At 37.7% G+C, this 15,434-nt stretch overlaps 1 protein-coding gene across 4 annotated transcripts in view; it reads right to left on the bottom strand.

The window, feature by feature from the left end:
• Window positions 1–15,434, bottom strand: part of HDAC5 (histone deacetylase 5) — a 421,662-nt gene that overhangs the window by 167,812 nt on the left and 238,416 nt on the right. The gene's annotated exons all lie outside the window — the stretch shown is intronic.

Here is a 15,434-nt window from a genome sequence, read left to right as displayed (position 1 = left end):
TAAAGCATCAGCCAACCTTTTATTTTCCAATATACTTTTCATTCCCTAAGAAATTGGTGTCTTTAAAAAGCCGACAAGTTATGAGAATTTGGACAAGATAAAGGATGTTGTTATTTGCTTTTATTTTAAAATATCTAGAGCATCTGTATATCATACTTTACTGTACTGTTAAATTAATTAGTTACAAAGCACACATTTAAAATCACTAAAGGCCGGATGTTCTAAAGCTCTCCACTCAGATGAGATGTCATAAAATAAAATAATCCTCCAGCACTGCGATATCACTCACAAAATTCTAAAAAGGCAGATCTTGCTTTACTTCTCCAAGGGGCATTCCCTGCATTTTTGGATGTGAAGGAGAGACAAGCGTAGGCAATATAGTACTGCATGACATGAGAGTTTTGTTATATTTAAACTTTATGATTTGTATTTTTTATTACTTTCGACTTCAGACTGTGTTCTTTAAATTGTATTACTTTTAAACTTTGCATTTTCACTTTTGTATTTTAATGCATATAGATTCTGTATAAAATCAGTGTATTTAGGATTGTGATTTTACATATTCCGATTATACTTTGACAGTTTCTGTGTAAATTTAACAAAATAGGATTATTCTTTTTATATTTACGTGTATATTTTACAAATTGCATTGCACTTGTTTTATTTAAAATAAAACTGACAGCTTCAGAAAGTGGGAGGGAGTTCCCACGTTTGTCTGATTATCTCTAACAATTCACATGATATGCTCTAAGCATTTTATACCTTCAGGTCTAATTTACCTTGCTACCTGTATGCAGGTGAAGTTTTCTGATTATTCAAAATATACTTATCTAACTGAAATAAAAGTAATGTATAATAAACTAGAATGTAAGCAGAATTGTAGTGGAAAAATTTCAGTTGAATTGCCAGAGAGATGCCTTCCATAGAAAGTAACGAGGCTCTGGGGGGGGGGGGGGGTACCTAAAACTGATATTCTCAGTTTGCAGCAAACACAAATTTAAATGAAAAATTTTCCCTACAATTTAACTTGCATTTGCTTTTAGTTTAGTATACATTACTTTTCTGTTAGTTAAATAAGTGTATTGTGAATTTTGAGCAAACCTTACCTGCATACAGCTGACAAGATAAATCAGTGAGACCAACTTGTTTAAACAGCTTAGAAATTTTCATGATAATTAAGAGAGAGATTCAGAGATATCCTGGGAACTCCCATATCCTTCCAACTTTCAGAAGCTGTCAGTTTTATTTTACATAAACCAAATACAAAGTGCAATGTAATTTGTAAAAGATACACAAAAATATACACTGTATCATACTAATTTGTTACAGTAACATAAAAACTTTCAAAACATAATCAGAATTTGTAAAATCACTGCTATATCTAAATGCATTAAAATACAAAAAAGAAAGTACCAAGCTTAAATGTAATAAAATTGAGAGCTATTTCCTCTGAGTGGAGACTGGAGTGCTTTATGGAAGGCATCTCTCATCTATCTGGAAATTCCAGGTTCCACACTTTTTCTTATAGCATTCAGTGAGTTCAGTTCCTGTGAAGTCTGCACTATAATTTCTCTCCAAACTGGAGAATCTTAGATCATCAGGCCATAAGAATATATACCCCCTTAACATCTTGTCATCACATTATTGATTCTTAGCAATAAATCTATTTCTTCCCACCATATTCATGACTTGTAGATATATAGAATTGTATAATATAGTATAGTGTGTGTGTGTGTGTGTATATATATATATATATATATATATATATATATATATATATATATACACACACACACATATATATATATATATATATATATATATATATATATACACACACACACACACACATACACATATGTAAGTTAATATATCTGAATGTGTTTTAATATGATATGATATATGACAAAGTGTTGGACTGGGAAGGGCTCAGTAGTTTATTCATATATATTAGTGTGGATTGGTATATGTGTGTATATATGTGTACACATACATACAAACATACACAGTTTAACTTTTTTTTTACCATATCTGTGTATTTTGTATACTCAATACATGCAGGGGTGGTTCTAGATAACATCCATTATATATACATATCTATCTATATATATTTATCTTTCTATCTACCTATATCTATCTATCTATCTATCTATCTATATATATATATATATATATATATATATATATTAGTTCAAATGAGTGAACAAAAAACATTTTGGAGAGAGGCCAAAGATGATAGCTCAAGACTGATACTGAGACACAGGTCAGGCAAACATCATATGATGGACCTTCCTATGGCTCTACTTCAAGTGTGAAGCCATATTCAGAACTAGTGGTGAATACCCAAGGTTAATCATCATTCTTGCCTTCTCTAAAGATTTGGATTTTGCCTTCCCTACAAAGCTCCTATAAAAGTTAGAAAGCAAGTCTCATGAAGGGCTTCTTTACATTTGCACATCACAGAAAAAGAGTTTGCCATCGTCTTAAAGAGACAATAAACTTAAAGTGAAGGTAAAGTTTAGCGCAAGTGAAAGCAGTAGTTTGTTAATTAGTTGATATATACCAAGATCGCTAATTTTTTAACACATTTTTGTATACATATCAATATAAAATAAATACTTTTTTTTCTCCGTGTTCGACCGCTTATAGCTCCTCCCTCCATCTAGTTCCTGGTTTTCTTCTGTATTACGTATAGAGCATTCCCACCCGCTCTATACGTACTGTCTTTGCGCGTTCTCGATTCTCTGAATGTTTTCGCATGCGCACTGTTGCCAAATGTGTGTAAACACACTGCGTTCGGGCGAGTAGCTTGATTGACTGCGATTTGCGCATGCAAAAAGCTGGAACGAGCACGGCTCACAAGACATAGGAAGTGAAACTAACGCATGCACACAATTTATACTAATGCAGTGACGTCAAATGACGGCCGCCTAACGGCCAGACATATGATTGGGTACTAGAAAAACGTGACCTGGCTCCGAAAAAAAAACAAAAAAACGGGCAGATTACACAACGAATATTTTCAAGATTAGAAAAGCGGATAAATAGGTAAATATTGAGAAATACGAAAATTGATGACTTATACTACCATTATTTTATTTTTTTTTTTACATCTTTTATTTATTATCAGCAGGGATAACATTAGATTTCATAGTAACAAAGAGTTCATAACATAATATTTTTCTAAAAAGATAACATATGATAAGATATTAATTTCATATCAAATACATCAATTCGATAAATCAATAAGAAAGACAAAAAAAAAAATTTCTAATCTTGAACCGTTGATATGAGTTACTACTTAGTTCAATCTGACTAGATATAAGTCTGCTGGATTTTCCTTTTAAAATAACAAAAATAAACCAGAGAGATAATATTCCTGGAATGGATTAACTTAACTATTTCTTGTGTTAGATTGTTTGCTTTCCTTTTTCTTTTTCTCTTTTTCTCCTTTTACTTTTGAATGTATCAAATTATGTCCAGAGCTGAGGGGGAGAGGGAAGGGAAGGGGGAAACAAAAAAAAAAAAAAAAAAAAAAAGAGCTGTTTGTTGTTCAGATAAGATAAGTTAAGTTACCATATGTCTAATAACACAATTTCGGTATTCCGAAATGGATAGATTAGAGTATCAATCTCGCTAGGGGGGAATATCCTAATAAATCTTGACCACTTTCGAAAAAAGCTAGTTATCTCTTGCTCCGAATTCAAGTTCGTTGCTAGTTGTTCAACTATACATTGTTTCCTAAGATAGTTTTTAATCTCTGTTATTGATGGTATAATATTGTGCTTCCAGTCCTTAAATAACAAATTTCTAGCTGCTAAAAACAGAATTTATGTTTACCTGATAAATTTCTTTCTCCAACGGTGTGTCCGGTCCACGGCGTCATCCTTACTTGTGGGATATTCTCTTCCCCAACAGGAAATGGCAAAGAGCCCAGCAAAGCTGGTCACATGATCCCTCCTAGGCTCCGCCTACCCCAGTCATTCGACCGACGTTAAGGAGGAATATTTGCATAGGAGAAACCATATGGTACCGTGGTGACTGTAGTTAAAGAAAATAAAATATCAGACCTGATTAAAAAAACCAGGGCGGGCCGTGGACCGGACACACCGTTGGAGAAAGAAATTTATCAGGTAAACATAAATTCTGTTTTCTCCAACATAGGTGTGTCCGGTCCACGGCGTCATCCTTACTTGTGGGAACCAATACCAAAGCTTTAGGACACGGATGAAGGGAGGGAGCAAATCAGGTCACCTAAATGGAAGGCACCACGGCTTGCAAAACCTTTCTCCCAAAAATAGCCTCAGAAGAAGCAAAAGTATCAAACTTGTAAAATTTGGTAAAAGTGTGCAGTGAAGACCAAGTCGCTGCCCTACATATCTGATCAACAGAAGCCTCGTTCTTGAAGGCCCATGTGGAAGCCACAGCCCTAGTGGAATGAGCTGTGATTCTTTCGGGAGGCTGCCGTCCGGCAGTCTCGTAAGCCAATCTGATGATGCTTTTAATCCAAAAAGAGAGAGAGGTAGAAGTTGCTTTTTGACCTCTCCTTTTACCTGAATAAACAACAAACAAGGAAGATGTTTGTCTAAAATCCTTTGTAGCATCTAAATAGAATTTTAGAGCGCGAACAACATCCAAATTGTGCAACAAACGTTCCTTCTTTGAAACTGGTTTCGGACACAGAGAAGGTACGATAATCTCCTGGTTAATGTTTTTGTTAGAAACAACTTTTGGAAGAAAACCAGGTTTAGTACGTAAAACCACCTTATCTGCATGGAACACCAGATAAGGAGGAGAACACTGCAGAGCAGATAATTCTGAGACTCTTCTGGCAGAAGAAATCGCAACTAAAAACAAAACTTTCCAAGATAATAACTTAATATCAACGGAATGTAAGGGTTCAAACGGAACCCCCTGAAGAACTGAAAGAACTAAATTGAGACTCCAAGGAGGAGTCAAAGGTTTGTAAACAGGCTTGATTCTAACCAGAGCCTGCACAAAGGCTTGAACATCTGGCACAGCTGCCAGCTTTTTGTGAAGTAATACCGACAAGGCAGAAATCTGTCCCTTCAGGGAACTTGCAGATAATCCTTTTTCCAATCCTTCTTGAAGGAAGGATAGAATCCTAGGAATCTTAACCTTGTCCCAAGGGAATCCTTTAGATTCACACCAACAGATATATTTTTTCCAAATTTTGTGGTAAATCTTTCTAGTCACAGGCTTTCTGGCCTGAACAAGAGTATCGATAACAGAATCTGAGAATCCTCGCTTCGATAAAATCAAGCGTTCAATCTCCAAGCAGTCAGCTGGAGTGAAACCAGATTCGGATGTTCGAACGGACCCTGAACAAGAAGGTCTCGTCTCAAAGGTAGCTTCCAAGGTGGAGCCGATGACATATTCACCAGATCTGCATACCAAGTCCTGCGTGGCCACGCAGGAGCTATCAAGATCACCGACGCCCTCTCCTGCTTGATCCTGGCTATCAGCCTGGGGATGAGAGGAAATGGCGGGAACACATAAGCTAGTTTGAAGGTCCAAGGTGCCACTAGTGCATCCACTAGAGCCGCCTTGGGATCCCTGGATCTGGCCCCGTAGCAAGGAACTTTGAAGTTCTGACGAGAGGCCATCAGATCCATGTCTGGAATGCCCCACAGGTGAGTGACTTGGGCAAAGATTTCCGGATGGAGTTCCCACTCCCCCGGATGCAATGTCTGCCGACTCAGAAAATCCGCTTCCCAATTTTCCACTCCTGGGATGTGGATAGCAGACAGGTGGCAGGAGTGAGACTCCGCCCAAAGAATTATTTTGGTTACTTCTTCCATCGCTAGGGAACTCCTTGTTCCCCCCTGATGGTTGATGTACGCAACAGTCGTCATGTTGTCTGATTGAAACCGTATGAACCTGGTCCTCGCAAGCTGGGGCCAGGCCTGGAGAGCATTGAATATCGCTCTCAGTTCCAGAATATTTATCGGTAGAAGAGATTCTTCCCGAGACCAAAGACCCTGAGCTTTCAGGGATCCCCAGACCGCGCCCCAGCCTATCAGACTGGCGTCGGTCGTGACAATGACCCACTCTGGTCTGTGGAACATCATCCCTTGAGACAGATTGTCCAGGGACAGCCACCAACGGAGTGAGTCTCTGGTCTTCTGATTTACTTGTATCTTCGGAGACAAGTCTGTATAGTCCCCATTCCACTGACTGAGCATGCACAGTTGTAATGGTCTTAGATGAATGCGCGCAAAAGGAACTATGTCCATCGCCGCCACCATCAACCCGATCACTTCCATGCACTGAGCTATGGAAGGAAGAGGAACGGAATGAAGTATCCGACAAGAGTCCAGAAGCTTTGTTTTTCTGGCCTCTGTTAGAAAGATCCTCATTTCTAAGGAGTCTATAATTGTTCCCAAGAAGGGAACCCTTGTTGACGGGGATAGAGAACTCTTTTCCACGTTCACTTTCCAGCCGTGAGATCTGAGAAAGGCCAGGACAATGTCCGTGTGAGCCTTTGCTTGAGGAAGGGACGACGCTTGAATCAGAATGTCGTCCAGGTAAGGTACTACTGCAATGCCCCTTGGTCTTAGCACCGCTAGAAGGGACCCTAGTACCTTTGTGAAAATCCTTGGAGCAGTGGCTAATCCGAAAGGAAGCGCCACGAACTGGTAATGTTTGTCCAGGAATGCAAACCTTAGGAACCGATGATGTTCCTTGTGGATAGGAATATGTAGATACGCATCCTTTAAATCCACCGTGGTCATGAATTGACCTTCCTGGATGGAAGGAAGGATAGTTCGGATGGTTTCCATCTTGAACGATGGGACCTTGAGAAATTTGTTTAAGATCTTGAGATCTAGGATTGGTCTGAACGTTCCCTCTTTTTTGGGAACTATGAACAGATTGGAGTAGAACCCCATCCCCTGTTCTCTTAATGGAACAGGATGAATCACTCCCATTTTTAACAGGTCTTCTACACAATGTAAGAACGCCTGTCTTTTTATGTGGTCTGAAGACAACTGCGACCTGTGGAACCTCCCCCTTGGGGGAAGTCCCTTGAATTCCAGAAGATAACCCTGGGAGACTATTTCTAGCGCCCAAGGATCCAGAACATCTCTTGCCCAAGCCTGAGCGAAGAGAGAGAGTCTGCCCCCCACCAGATCCGGTCCCGGATCGGGGGCCAATATTTCATGCTGTCTTGGTAGCAGTGGCAGGTTTCTTGGCCTGCTTTCCCTTGTTCCAGCCTTGCATTGGTCTCCAAGCTGGCTTGGCCTGAGAAGTATTACCCTCTTGCTTAGAGGACGTAGCACCTTGGGCTGGTCCGTTTTTACGAAAGGGACGAAAATTAGGTCTATTTTTTGCCTTGAAAGGCCGATCCTGAGGAAGGGCGTGGCCCTTACCCCCAGTGATATCAGAGATAATCTCTTTCAAGTCAGGACCAAACAACGTTTTCCCCTTGAAAGGAATGTTTAGTAGCTTGTTCTTGGAAGACGCATCAGCCGACCAAGATTTCAACCAAAGCGCTCTGCGCGCCACAATAGCAAACCCAGAGTTCTTAGCCGCTAACTTAGCCAATTGCAAAGAGGCGTCTAGAGTGAAAGAATTAGCCAATTTGAGAGCATTGATTCTGTCCATAATCTCCTCATAAGGAGGAGAGTCACTATCGAGCACCTTAAGCAGTTCATCAAACCAGAAATATGCGGCAGTAGTGACAGGGACAATGCATGAAATGGGTTGTAGAAGGTAACCCTGCTGAACAAACATCTTTTTAAGCAAACCTTCTAATTTTTTATCCATAGGATCTTTGAAAGCACAACTATCCTCTATGGGAATAGTGGTGCGTTTGTTTAAAGTAGAAACCGCTCCCTCGACCTTGGGGACTGACTGCCATAAGTCCTTTCTGGGGTCGACCATAGGAAACAATTTTTTAAATATGGGGGGAGGGACGAAAGGAATACCGGGCCTTTCCCATTCTTTATTAACAATGTCCGCCACCCGCTTGGGTATAGGAAAAGCTTCTGGGAGCCCCGGCACCTCTAGGAACTTGTCCATTTTACATAGTTTCTCTGGGATGACTAAATTTTCACAATCATCCAGAGTGGATAATACCTCCTTAAGCAAAATGCGGAGATGTTCCAATTTAAATTTAAATGTAATCACATCAGATTCAGCCTGCTGAGAAATGTTCAGTAATTTCTCCCTCAGACAAAACCTCCCTGGCCCCCTCAGATTGGGTTAGGGGCCCTTCAGAGATATTAATATCAGCGTCGTCATGCTCTTCAGTAACTAAAACAGAGCAGCCACGCTTACGCTGACAAGGGTTCATTTTGGCTAAAATGTTTTTGACAGAATTATCCATTACAGCCGTTAATTGTTGCATAGTAAGGAGTATTGGCGCGCTAGATGTACTAGGGGCCTCCTGAGTGGGCAAGACTCGTGTAGACGAAGGAGGGAATGATGCAGTACCATGCTTACTCCCCTCACTTGAGGAATCATCTTGGGCATCATTGTCATTATCACATAAATCACATTTATTTAAATGAATAGGAATTCTGGCTTCCCCACATTCAGAACACAGTCTATCTGGTAGTTCAGACATGTTAAACAGGCATAAACTTGAACAGAAAGTACAAAAAACGTTTTAAAATAAAACCGTTACTGTCACTTTAAATTTTAAACTGAACACACTTTATTACTGCAATTGCGAAAAAACATGAAGGAATTGTTCAAAATTCACCAAATTTTCACCACAGCGTCTTAAAGCTTTGAAAATATTGCACACCAATTTTGGAAGCTTTAACCCTTAAAATAACGGAACCGGAGCCGTTTTAAGCTTTAAACCCCTTTACAGTCCCTGGTATCTGCTTTGCTGAGACCCAACCAAACCCAAAGGGGAATACGATACCAAATGACGCCTTCAGAAGTCTTTTATAAGTATCAGAGCTCCTCTCACATGCGACTGCATGCCATGCCTCTCAAAAACAAGTGCGCAACACCGGCGCGAAAATGAGACTCTGCCTATGCTTTGGGAAAGCCCCTAAAGAATAAGGTGTCTAAAACAGTGCCTGCCGATATTATTATATCAAAATACCCATAAAAAATGATTCCTCAAGGCTAAATATGTGTTAATAATCAATCGATTTAGCCCAGAAAAAGTCTACAGTTTAAATAAGCCCTTGTGAAGCCCTTATTTACAATCGTAATAAACATGGCTTACCGGATCCCATAGGGAAAATGACAGCTTCCAGCATTACATCGTCTTGTTAGAATGTGTCATACCTCAAGCAGTAAGAGACTGCACACTGTTCCCCCAACTGAAGTTAATTGCTCTCAACAGTCCTGTGTGGAACAGCCATGGATTTTAGTTACGGTTGCTAAAATCATTTTCCTCATACAAACAGAATTCTTCATCTCTTTTCTGTTTCTGAGTAAATAGTACGTACCAGCACTATTTGAAAATAACAAACTCTTGATTGAATAATGAAAAACTACAGTTAAACACTAAAAAACTCTAAGCCATCTCCGTGGAGATGTTGCCTGTACAACGGCAAAGAGAATGACTGGGGTAGGCGGAGCCTAGGAGGGATCATGTGACCAGCTTTGCTGGGCTCTTTGCCATTTCCTGTTGGGGAAGAGAATATCCCACAAGTAAGGATGACGCCGTGGACCGGACACACCTATGTTGGAGAAATGATTAGATTTATTATTCTTACTTCTTTTAAAGTTGGACTCTTATCTTTCAAGAAAATTATATCTATGCCTGTAAGCTTTAGAGGAGTTATTTTTAAGACTTTTTCTATCCAAAATTCTATTTTGAGCCAGAGTTGTTGCAGTTTAGGGCAAGACCATAATACATGAATTATGTCGGCCGCTGGTAATCTACATTTGGGGCAGCTATTAAAGTTTGTATTATGCCATTTATAACCTTTATCTGGGGAATAGTATGTTAAGTGTATGAGTTTCACATGGGACTCCCTCCAAGTCTCAGCTATTGTGGTCTCAAAAAGTAAGACTATAGAACGTAAAACCTGCTTCTTATGATCAATATTAATCATAAAGAGGTTTGTCCATTTTTGAGCTATTTGTTTGACGCACTCTTCACCCTTAAACCCTACCATATATGTGTACCATGAAGAGATAGAGGTAAGTCCGGCTTTAATCAGAACTGGCCAATTCCCTAACCTACCCCATGTCCAGTTCCACGGGAACTTATGAATTAATTGCGTTACGTAGTGTCTAACTTGCAGATATGTAAAAAGGTCACGATTATCCAAGCTATATTCTTGTTTTAAGTCTTCAAAGGATTTAATGTTCCCCGTCTCAAAATTAACCACTTGTCGTGCATAGTATATTCCCTGCCTCTTCCATTTCATCAGAATGGGTGAAGAAGTTCCTTCTTGGAATTCTGGATTACCAATAAGGGTTTGATGTTTAGGTATATCTGTGTTAATTCCAACTTTTGCTCCAATCTTTTTCCACGCCTTAATGATTATAAAGATTGTTTTAAACTTCTTTACTTGTTTAGGAATAGAGTTATAAGACAAGTGCAGCAAAGATAGTGGAATTAGAGGGAATATTATGTTTGCCTCAAGATCATTGTCTGTGAAATAATCTGCTTCTGCTATCCAGTCAGAAGCTATACGACCTAGAAAAACAAGATTATAGGAATGCAGATCAGAGAGTGCCAGTCCGGCATATTGTTTAGGGAAGGCTAGTTTTTGAAGTGAAATTCTAGGTTTTTTTGAATACCATATAAAACTTCTAAGAGTAGAATTAAATTTCTTTATATCATATATTTTAATCAGAACAGGAAGGTTCTGCAAGATATAGAGAATCTTAGGAAGGATAGTCATTTTGTAAAGAGCTATTCGCCCTGAGATGGAGAGTGGCAGATGTTGCCAATTCTTCATATAGCTCAGAGCTTGTTTTAATATAGGAGATATATTTAGAGAGTACCAATCTTTAGGATTATCTGATATTATGATTCCTAGATACCTAAAGGAACTTGTAACTAGTTTGTAAGGATGTTTTGTGCAGGAATCTTTCATTTTCCTCAGCCACAATAGTTCAGACTTTGTGTTGTTTATTTTATATCCTGAGCATCGACCGTATAAATCTACTATTTTATTAAATTTGGGAATATTTGACGATGTGTTTGAGATATATAGTAGCAGGTCATCGGCATATAGGGAGACCTTCACCTCTTTTTTATGAATTTTTATTCCCTCAATCTGATGTCTAACTTTCAGTGCAAGTGGTTCAATTGCTAGGTTGAATAATAGAGGTGAAAGAGGACATCCTTGACGGGTTCCTCTTTCCATTCTAATTGTATCTGATACATGCCCATTAATAAATAGACTCGTGGATGAATATAAACATATATTTTCCACCAGTTTATAAAATTTGTTATCAATTCCAAAGCGTTGTACGGCATCTAATAAGAACTCATGATTAACACGATCAAATGCCTTTTCGGCGTCTACCGCTAATATTGCGGCATCAGACTGTTCTTTCAATGTACTCTCTTTGACATTCTTAAAGTAGTCAATAATTAGAAGTAATTGCCTAATTTTTGCTGCTGAACTGCGGTTGCGAATAAAGCCCACTTGGTCTTTAAGAATGACATCTGCTATCCCCTCTTGTAATCTTGCTGCTAAAATTGATGTGAATATCTTATAATCTGAGTTTAACAGTGCTATTGGTCTATATGAGTCCCTGTTCGCTGGATCTTTCCCAGGTTTAAGTAGAAAGATAGTATTAGATTCTAAAAATGTATTTGGTATTTGGACCTCGCCTGAGAAATATTGGTTAAAGAGTTTAGTTAAAGGGACATGAAACCCAAATTTTTTCTTTCATGATTTAGAAAGAGCATACAATTATAAACACATTTCTAATTTACTTCTATTATCTATTTTGCTTCATTCTCTTGATATTCTTTGCTGAAGAGCATATCTAGATATGCTTAGTAGCTGCTGATTGGTAGCTTCACATAGATGCCTCCTCTGATTGGTTCACTGTGTGCATTGCTATTTCTTCATTAAAGTATATCTAAAGAATAAAGCAAATTAGGTAATAGAAGTAAATTTGAATGTTGTTTAAAATGATATTCTCTACCTTAATAATGAAAGAAAATGTTTGGGTATAGTGTCCCTTTAAGTGGGGAATTAAGGTAGGTGCCATGATTTTATAAAAATCGTTAGGCATTGCGTCCGGACCTGGAGCTTTCTCAAGTTTTAATGATTGGATAGCTTTTGAGACTTCGAGCTCAGAAATGGGCCCATTTAATTTCTGGCTGAACTCAGATTTGAATTTCGTGATCTTTAAGTCTTTCCAGAACACATCCCTAGCCGACTTATCCATAGGTGTAGATGAATAAATTATTTTATAATGTTGGTAAAAAGATTCCAATATGTCTTCTGGGGCATTCAAATGACTATCCTTGATCTGTATTGATTCTATTGTTGGTGATTGTTTAAAGTTTTTTACTAGTTTAGATAGCAGCTTACCTGATTTATTTCCATATTTATATAGGTTCGCTTGATATTTTAGTTCTGATCGAATTGTTGAGGCTGTTAAGAAGGAATCCCGTTCTTTTTTCAATTTGGCATATCTAGTCCAGTTTTCTTCTGATTGAAAATTTAAAAATCTGTTATAAGCATTACTTACTGCTGCTGTTAGTTGCTTTTCCTTTAATCGAGAATTACGCTTGCCCCTCGCCATATAGGCGATGATTTCTCCCCTTAATACCGCTTTCGCTGTCTCCCAGACAACTGAGAAGTTAGATACTGATCCAATATTAAACTGAAAAAATTCTTCTAGTTTATTTTTTAGCCAATTACTGAATTTCGGATCGTTATTGAAATATTTTGGATAGAAAAAACGCGCTCTTCTTGTAGATAGATTATTTACTGGGATATCTAGCATCACAGGGGCGTGATCTGAGATACAAATTTCTGAAATGGTAGCTCTGGCTCCTCTTTGATATAAGCTATCATTTACTAGAATAAGATCAATTCTGGATAATGATTTAAATGCCTTTGAATAACATGTATAATTTTTTAAATCCGGGTTTTGGACCCGCCAGATATCTCTGACGGCTAGATTTTGAAAGATAGTGTTAAAAATTTTTGCTTCCAAGTTATCTTTTTTAGTTTTTTTTTGCGCAGTACCTCTTCTCAGTCTATCGAGGGGACATCGGGGTGCCATATTAAAATCACCTGCAACTTTTACATAACCTTCTGCTACTTGAAGTAGTTGAGATTGGAGGGAGTCCCAGAATTCTGGTTTAATTGTGTTGGGGGCATATAAGTTGCATATTGTATATATAGATCCTGCTATTTTCAATTTTAGTATTAAATATCTGCTTTCTAAGTCTACTATTGTGAGTAGTTTGTCATATACTAATTTTTTTCCTAGTAAAATAGCTACCCCGTTTTTTCTATTGGAGGTCGGAGCGCAAATTACTTCTGACACCCATGTCGATTTAAGTTTCATGGATTCCTCTAGATTTAAATGTGTCTCTTGAATTAATGCTATTGATGTATTAATCCTTTGTAGGTGTGATAAAATCATTTTTCGTTTAATAGGGGATGTAATTCCCCCTATGTTCCATGTTGTGAGTCTAAGATTTTTACCCATCTAGTATATATTTATTGGTGTAAGTAGCACTACCATTATTTTTAATGCTATTTACATTTGCAAGCATCGACACAAGCTAACTTTACCTTCACTTTAAAGGGATAAAAAGTCAAAATTAAACTTGCATGATTCAGATAGAGAATGTCAATTTAAGACACTTTTAAATGTACTTCTATTTTCAAATGTGCTTCATTTTCTTGGTATCTCTTGTTGAAAATGAATATGCACATATCATACACTAGTGGGAGCTAGCTGCTGATTGGTGCCTGCATACATTTGTATCTTGTGATTGGCTAACTAGATATGTTCATCTAGCTGCCAGTAGAGCAAATATGTTCCTTCAGCAAAAGGATAATAAGATAATGAAGCAAATTTGAAAATAGAAGTAAATTGGAAAGTTGTTTAAAATTCTATGTTCTATCCAAATCATGAAAGAAAATTTTGGAGCTTCCTATCCCTTTAAGCACTAAACTCATTAAAGGTAATCATATTTGGGTGATGGATATAAAAGGTAACCTATGCTATATAATTTTAATCATTCAGAAAACAATATATTTTTCTCAATATACAGTAGTTTGAAAATAAGTCTTTTCATCCACACTGTATAACAAATGAAAAAATATCACATTGAAGCTGCCTTACATGTTTCCAGGAATATTTAGGGAGCTAGTGTGCATGGTATGATTTATTTAGGAGAGAAATTGTCTGTGCAGCATCTTATAATACGTATGGCCATGCACTCAATGCACATGCATCAACCTTCCAAATGGACAGCCTTCTTGGAGTATTGAGAAAAAAAAACAAATGTATGCTTACCTAATAAATTCATTTTTTTCATAGTGGTGAGAGTCCACAAGCCATCACATGTGGGATTAAACTCCAGTCCACTAGAAGGAGGCAAAAATACCAATATATCAAGATCTTTTAATCACTCCCACTTCCATGTACACTCCAGTCAAACATATGGCCAAGAAAGAAGAGTAATAGAGAAGTAGGCAAGATCAAAGCAGGGTAAATTAAGTGCAATGCATACCTGCTGGCAACAGAATAAAAAAAATGTCAAATCTTGTGGACCACCATGAAATAAAGGTGATGAGAGTCCACAAGCCATCACGTGTGGGTTCTAATACTCATCCTATAAAGTCCACAAGATCACTATGACAGGGTGAACATGATGTGGAATCTAATACCCAAGCTATGAAGTCCAGAAGATCACCATGACCATGGCTCTTGGTATGCTGGGTATGTTTTGCCTCCTCTAAGTGGACTGTAGTTTAATCACACAATTATAATGGCTTGTGGACTCTCATCATCTTATGAAAGAACAATGAGTTTGCATTGAGGAAAAGATGCACTGTGTCAGTGATGTTCCTTCTTTATATATAATATCCCTGTTATAATATAACAAACCTTCCCTTCAAAGTAAATATATGAATGATATATCACAATGAAAATAATTGCGGTCTAAGCAGTCACATAATTTCAAAGAAAGAATAACAGAAGATAATAGCTAGTTCCACAAAAGTTAGCTGCTTTCACCTTAAAAAGTCTGTTGTCTGCACTCTCTAGCTAGAATTGGAAAACAACATTTTCAGAGATAAATTACAGGTAAAAGGAGAGGGGAAAGTAATGAAAATAAATAATGAATGTATATTGCAATTTTTTATTACGCATAATTAAAAAGATTTTACATTACAATATCCTAAATAAGCATGGGAGAGATAACCTGTGTGTATTACTTTTAGTGTATCTTTCTCCTACACCTACTTACATGCAGGAAAACAAGGTTTATTAAAGAAACAATT

The sequence above is a fragment of the Bombina bombina genome, chromosome 1 (assembly GCF_027579735.1).
Source record: "Bombina bombina isolate aBomBom1 chromosome 1, aBomBom1.pri, whole genome shotgun sequence".
NCBI classification, from domain to species: Eukaryota; Metazoa; Chordata; class Amphibia; order Anura; family Bombinatoridae; genus Bombina; species Bombina bombina.
The sequence above is the reverse complement of the archived record's forward strand: the minus strand, read 5'-3'. Positions and strand labels throughout refer to the sequence as shown.